This window comes from Hermetia illucens, chromosome 3 (genome assembly GCF_905115235.1).
Source record: "Hermetia illucens chromosome 3, iHerIll2.2.curated.20191125, whole genome shotgun sequence".
Taxonomy (NCBI): domain Eukaryota; kingdom Metazoa; phylum Arthropoda; class Insecta; order Diptera; family Stratiomyidae; genus Hermetia; species Hermetia illucens.
Genome location: NC_051851.1, coordinates 104,693,313 through 104,701,766, shown reverse-complemented (window position 1 = coordinate 104,701,766; position 8,454 = coordinate 104,693,313).

Below are 8,454 nucleotides of genomic sequence, written 5' to 3'. Positions count from 1 at the left end.
TGGATCGGATCGAAAATAGAAGGAACGGAAAAATGCTACAAGTTTGGAACCTGCAATATCCGCTTGAACAGATCAAGAAGTACAAAATATCGTGGTTATCCAGGAAAAGAATTTATCAGGCAGTGAGGTATTGCCTCATCGATTTTATTGTTTCATCACAGGAACCACAAGAGCTTATAGGCTTCACCAGAGAGGACGACGCTAAACCAGATTTATCACATCCTTATTGAGCCAAGAGCTGTATCTAGCATCTTCAATGTATGCTCATACTGCCGGGCAAATAGCCGCAGCAATCGGTGGGATAAGGGTTCGATATTGAAAAGCCGCAGTACAAAGAAAGGGCATCGAAATATGTGGGACCGTTGGACGAACAAATCCTGTTTACTAGGAAGCTGATGGCATTGACGTAAAGTGGATTAATTTGAAAGGGTTAATCAAAACGACTACAGAGGAAACTACGGACACGTACCTCTACGCAAAACGAATGAATGTATGATGAGTGGATGAGAAAAACACTGCCAAACGAGACAAATATCTAGAATTATGTCATATCGCTAACAACGTCTGCAGAAACAAGGAACGAACGCATATAAACAACATTAATAGGTATAATTTAAGAATCCCTTACAATTTAGCAAAATGAATGATAGCTGGAATTCAGCACAAAATCATCCTTTGCAGAGATGTCACGGGGAATTCTATTGGTTTTGGTAGAGATGAAAATTGATGGGCCCAATATTTCAAGAAGTTACCCGCACATAGTGCGTACAGATACCTACCCCAACACTTACATTTGAAGAACTCTAGGATTTACTAAAATCGCTGACAAACCAGAAAGTGCCGTGTGTGGATAGAATACCCGCGGAGCGCCAGAAGATTGATGCAGAAGTCTTCCCTATTTATAAACAAATTGAAAATCGGGACCTCAGGCATGAAATATTTTGTTTATTCCTTATGTAAATATGTTTGAATGCAATACTATAATATTTCGTTTGTATGTACCTAGGAATGTGTATGAATTACTGTGATTAGTGTGATACTGATATTTAGTATTTTGGGTTACAGTAAATTTCCATGGAAAAGGCTACTTTGAGCTAATCTAACTTTTCAGGTTTCTAGTCGATTTCCCAAAAAACATAGTATTTACTATTATTAACTTAATTTGACTAGACATCGATGTGGGGGTGTTTTGAGGCTTGGACATGGTATAGAGGTAGCTTCGTGATTTTTTCAGACTTTTTGGTTGAGTTGTTTCTGGGAAAAGAAGACGAGGCAGACCCTGCCTAAGATGGAGCGATGGCGTGGGCCAGGACGCCAGACAGCTTTTAGGGATATCGAATTGGTGGACCTCGGCGCAAAACCGGGATGTCTGGAGTTCCTTATTAAGGCAGGCCCAGACCGGATACCGGTTGTTGCGCCGTTGATGATGATGTTTCTGGGAAGAATATAATCACTTTATAGCCCTGGCACTCCCAGGCTTGCCTACAAATATCAAAATTGAGACTGGCTTCGAAAAGTACTAGTCAAGATTTCACATTTGATATTGTACATGACTATATTCGGTGAAAAAAAAATTAAATTAAAATCCCCTTTTTGCATGTAGGAAGACCTCCCTTAAACTCAGCGAAGATGCATGTAACTTCACGTGTTCACACTTTCCATCTTCCCATATCATGTCAATCGATATGGCCGTTCTTGAAAAAAGTGCGTGTGACAGACAGACATTTTACAAACAAAACCTTCAAAAGGTGACAAACTCTGTCTTATGAACTATCGAGGGATATTGTTGTGTATATGTTATAGTGCTGTTAAAGGTAATCGAAGGAAAGATCGAACTTTACTCAAAAAATATCATTGATAAATACCAGGGAGGATTTCAACGTAAATATCAGAGAAGTGTTTAGAATATAACGTTGATATCCATAAAATATTCGTTGACTTCAAAAAGGCATACGAAAGTGAATTGATCGGTGCTGTACAAAATATTGTCTGAATTTGAAGTTCCAGCGAATCTGATTAGACACGTCAGAATAACAATGTGTTAGCCAAGGGCTGAAGTGAAAATACCAGACCATCAATCAAAAGTTTCGATATAGACTTCCGATTAATGAAAGGAGATGGGTCGGCGTTCACATTATTTAATATCGCTCTAAATTATATTATCCGAAGGTGGTGTAAGTGGTACGCTATTGAACAAATCGTCTCAAATAGTGGCCTATGGAGATGATATAAATACCCTGGCATGATAAAAAAGAGCGCGAAGGAGTGCCTGGTAAAGTTTAGTAGTAGTAGTAGTTCTCCTATGTAATAGCAGAGAGTTCTGAGAAATGTCCCTGTTGGCGATTGGTATTGGCGGACGCAAAGGGTACGTTACCAGAACTCCACGCACACCAATAGACAAAAACGTTTTCTCTGCTTTGGTTCACTTGATTGTTTTCTCCTTCTTCCACGCGAATTCCTGTTTCCGGGCCTGAATCGCTGTCGTTGCTGCTGGAAGCGCCTACTTTTTGGCATAATTGGTACTTTGGTTTAAACACCTATCCACTTTGATCTTTACGGAATTGTTCCCGGAAAATTCGGATCCGAAACGTGTCCGCGTATAATACGCAAAAACAAATCACTAACTCTAAAACGAACCAGGGGACACCGTAAATATATATATACATATCTCAAATTATAATATAATAATGTATTATATTAACCATTATCGAAAGCGTTTATATTAACTTTTTATATTTACTATAAACTTAAATATATAGACTATTAAATTTATGCAGCCGTATTTCTTTTCTCTCATGTTAAGCTGTTCAACTGTCTATCAAATCAGCCGGTACCGGGCTCGGTTATCTTCATCCCGCTGAACACGGACTTCAACTTACAAATCAACGCCGGTTTAGCGATAACAACAACTGCACGCTATTGCGATGTATCATGTGGCACGCAATTCCTCCCAATAACGATCAATCGCCTGCCTGCATGCAATAAGGCCTAATATGCACAAGTTAATGAGGGTCAACGAACTATTGAGCCGGCCAGTTTCTGTTTGCACCATCTGCAAGTTATCAAACAGATGGGGAAACCACAAGCTCTACCCTTCAGGTATAAAAGGTTTCGTGTTTCCCTACGTAGGGAACGATGAGTTTATAGCAGTTCGGTGTGCAGGTTAAAAATCCGCTTGGGTCGCTTATCTCCCATTTACAGTTAATTCCGAAACATTGTAAACATTATTGAGTGCACCTGCATAACGGATGCACAAACCAATAGAATCATAAACATTATTAAGTGCACCTGCATAACGGATGCACAAACCAATAGAATCATAAACATTATTAAGTGCACCTGCATAACGGATGCACAAACGAGCGAGCATCGTAGGTATTAAGGTAGCAGTAAGATAATAAAAGGAAGAGTCTAGTTGGAACTGTGAGAGGATGAAGATCAATAAAATATATTAAATAAATAACTAGGAGTCTAGTTGGAACTGTGAGAGGATGAAGATCAATAAAATATATTAAATAAATAACTAGGAGTCTAGTTGGAACTGTGAGAGGATGAAGATCAATAAAATATATTAAATTAATAACTTCAAGTGTTATTAATTTTAGTGGCGCAGTCGGTAGGATCCATACATCGAGCAGGATCCAGTGATACGCGAAGTTACGTGTTTTAAATTCGTTCAAGAACCGGCGCAATTTTTTAGAAACAAAGTTGTTTTAACTAAAAAAATCAAGTGTCGCGATTCGTTTAATAATATAAAAAAAAAATATATTAACTAAAATAAATACAAAGCTAGGAGGCGGAGTAACAAGCATAAATCCGTCTTAAAACACATTCTGAGGCTGGTTTGGAATCCTAGCAATAAAAAAAAAAAAAGAAAAAATCTGATATAAAAGTGCAGTGAAATAGACTCACCTCAAGACTCAACGTAGAGACAGACTAGCTATTTACCATCGACGCATCCTTCAAGCCGAAATGGATAACGTATTAGCGCAACGATTGATAGCAGCTTTGGAGAATTTAGCTAATTTGCAACGGCCGAATCGAGCAGAAACAATAATAAAACAAATTGCCTACATAAAAGAGTTTTCGGGAGACAGGAAGCAGCTAACGCAGTTTCTAACAACCGTTGGTGGTCATCTCAGTGCTATTGATGGGGACTCACGGGAAGAAGCCTGGCAGGTAATTTATAACATAAAAATTACAGGAGCGGCAAAGGAACTTTTGTTAAATAATCGTCCGGAAAACTGGGAGTCGGCTAGAAATTTACTCAAACAACATTTTCGACCATCTACGAACTACAAGGACCTTTCGAGAAGAATAACGCAACTCAAAGTATGTTCTATCTCCGATCTTAACTCTAAAATTGAATATATTATAGAAGAAATCAATACATTCGCTACTTATGAATCGAATACAGCGGAAACTCGCCAAACTTTCTACGCGTTATTAGTGAATAGAATTAAGCAAATAGTTAGTGGTAATTTGTCACGTGATATAAGAAATTTGTTTGATTTACATGAAGTAAAAGAAATTTTATACTCGTACGTGGGCTACGATCAAGATAATTTAGACCGAGAAACCCTATATCAGGAAAGAAAGAATTATAACAGTCAGGACTATAGAAAACACCATAACAAACAGGACAATAGACAGAAATAATCCGGTAATCATGGACAATACAATTCAAATTTTGGTAGACCAAATAGGGTAGAATCAAATCAATACAGACGTAGCTCGGGACATTTTTGGCAAGATCGACAAAATTCTCGACTAAATAACTTCCGAGATTCTGGGTTTAGAAGTAATAATAATCCTACTCAACATAGACAACATTCCTGGAATCGTTCTGACCAGGTTAGGCGATCACCACCTAAACCTATGGAGATAGGTACCGTGACCCATAGAAGATCAAATCAAAATAGAAATGACCCATCACCCGGGTCTAATTCAGTAAACGAGGAGGTTCATAATATTGAACCAGAGTTTTTTTATGAATTAGGCCTCGGAAACAAAATCTTTGCTAATCTTACCATTGATAATAAACTGTACAAGTGCTTGATAGATACAGGTTCAACAATCAGCATTGTGAACTCTGCTAGAGTAGATTGTAGCAAGTTTAAAATCTTCGATAAGACTAACATCCGGTTGCAGACTATAAACCATACAACCACGGAAAGCGTTGAACGAGTAATTACAAATATTCCAACAGAATTTAACTTTGATCCAAAAGGTGGAATCAAATGTTATAAGAGGGATTTATTAGGGAAGTCGTATGACTTTTTAATCGGAATGGACATATTATCCAAAATTGTGAAAATCTTCAATTTTGAGAATAAATGTCTCATCCTAAATAATGGTAGTAAAATATCTTTAGATCCTTCAGAAAATGAAGAAAGCCTCAAGTGCTTTGAACTTAATGCCGAACAAGGGAAAGTTGACTTAAGTCATTTAAATAAAGAAGAAAAAAGTGAAATGGAAAAATTATTGAAAGAATTTAGTCAACGTAATCAACGGTGGTTACTGAACTTCAAGAGTATCAGTTTGATATAGAGTATATCAAAGGTAAGGAAAACAAGGTTGCAGACTTCTTGAGTCGCATTCCAGAAGCCACTAATCAAAAAGAACATTCCACTGATAACCAATCGATCAATGATTTGTCAGATAACGCTACAGTTCATTCACAAGATGAACAACAGTTGGATCACATTCCTATTAAAGAGACCATAGTAAATAAATATAAAACGCAGTTAATACTAGCATATGACGTAGATCAGGAAATAGAAATATTGCATAATCGTAGAATAATATATATGGATATGACTAGGGATAGGGACCATTGGGTTGACCTTTTAAGAAGGTATATTCGACCAGGTATAACAGGAATCTACACCGAACTTTCATACCATCAGTTTAATAAAATTCAGCAAGTATTAATTGAACTATTTGGAGACGATAGGAACATAAAGTTTATCAAAGCTACAATGAGGGCTAGAGAAATAAAAACAGCAGAGGAAATCCATAGACAGATATCCTTATATCACACAGTTGAGAGTATGCACAGTGGGATTATAGAAACCTTTAATAGTCTAAAAAATAAATTGTATTACCCGAAGTTAGTCGAGGAGATAACCAAAGTTATTAATAATTGTAAAACGTGTTTGGAAACCAAATACGAACGTAAGCCTTTCAGAGTTAAATACAAAATTAGTGAAACTCCCACTAGTATAAACGAAATTTTGCATATGGATATATACTATTTCATGAAGCAGGCATTTCTAACGCTAATTGATAAGCTGACGAAAAAAGCTTATATTTATCATTTGCAAAATAGAAATTGGAATAGGAAGATCGAAGTGTTGGAAGAACACTTCTCTAAATTTGGTAAACAGCAGAAGATTATTACCGATAATGAGTTCGCCAGTATTAATATCAAGGACTTCTTTAGAACGCAAGGTATAGCATTACATTTCACGAAACCTAATACCCATACAGGGAATAGTGATATCGAAAGGTTTCACTCAACATTACAGGAAAAACTAGTATCTATGAGGAAATTAGATCTAACTTTATTACAGAAAATACATAGGGCAGTAAGTAATTATAACGATAGATATCACTCTTCTATCAAAATGACTCCGAATCAAGCAGTACGGGCTGATCCTGCAATGCTTGAAAAGACTTTGAAGGAGTACAAGAATAAATATATAAATAAGCTTAATAAGAAAAGAGAAGATTATAGGGAGACTAGGAGAATTATTCCAGTTAAGAACTATAAACGTAATTACTATAAGAACGAACCGAGATATAGGATTAAAGAATTAGGTAGAGAACATCCCATTAACATAAAACGTCCTCGTAAATTTGCAGGTGATGACCTCAGTTTGGGTAGTTGCACTGCAACTTCTACTATTAGCAACACCACAGATAGACAGGAAATAGTGGAACATATCCAACTAATAGAAGAGAATTGTGAAAATGCAGTTCAAAACCTTAATAAATAAATTGAACTCAATTCTCATTTTAATAACTCGATTAAATACCTTAAAAATCTGATAGAGTCAGACCGAAACGCAATTAGTAAAACCTTTCAACAACTCACAGAAAACGAAAAATTATTATTAAAAAAAAAAAAACAAAAAAAAAACAACTGAAAACAGACCAAATTTTAAAAACTCCGAATTTTGGAAGAGAAGTTAAATCAGATTATTGACAACATAGCAATGATGAAACATGGATTGATTCACTCTAGTATGCTGACAGCAACCGAAATTTTGACGACTAAACTGGACTTTTATAAACTCAAAAACGTACGAACCGGACTACTGAAGTATAAGGAAAACACAATAATTTTGGCCCTTAAAATTCCAAATTCTTACAAAATTGAAGAGTACAAATTAATTACATCGTTACCCACTACGAATAATTTACAAGCAATGTTAGAAGATCAGTATTTTATAGAAATAAATGGAACAAAATATGTTTATGATGAAAAATTGAATTATGAAAGGGAGTTGAAACCCTTGAGTAAGAGTATTACAAGAAATAATTGCGTACTTGTAGAAAATAATGGAACAGAAATTGTGAATGTTGATGATAACACTATAATCTGTAAGAATCTTAAACAAACTAATATTGTTAATTATTGTGACGACAGAAACATACACCTAAATGGTAACTATTTAATCAACATCAATAACTGTACAATCCAGATACTAAATCAAACCGTTGGTAAAACAAATGTAAAATTTATTGACAGGTTCTTTTATAATGAAAATACGGATTATAATTTCACCAAAAACATTGATTTCAAAGAGATAGTTTAGAAAATAAGAGAAACTTGGAACATATCAATATTTTAAAATTTCATAAAAATATAAATTACCTATCTGGTTCAATTGTAAGCGCATTTTTGTTAATACTATTTATCATAATACTTACCCTATAAAAAAAAAAAAAATTGAAAATTGTTGTAAAAAGCTCGCAATCCAGTAAAATTACGGAGAATTTCAAGTTAAATAGGGGAGAGGTTAAATATCCGCTTGGGTCGCTTATCTCCCATTTACAGTTAATTCCGAAACATTGTAAACATTATTGAGTGCACCTGCATAACGGATGCACAAACTAATAGAATCATAAACATTATTGAGTGCACCTGCATAACGGATGCACAAACCAATAGAATCATAAACATTATTAAGCGCACCTGCATAACGGATGCACAAACCAATAGAATCATAAACATTATTAAGTGCACCTGCATAACGGATGCACAAACGAGCGAGCATCGTAGGTATTAAGGTAGCAGTAAGATAATAAAAGGAAGAGTCTAGTTGGAACTGTGAGAGGATGAAGATCAATAAAATATATTAAATTAATAACTTCAAGTGTTATTAATTTTAGTTGCACATAGTTAAAAATTCGATTGCCCTCTATTTTTTAGAAAGCGATTTAAAT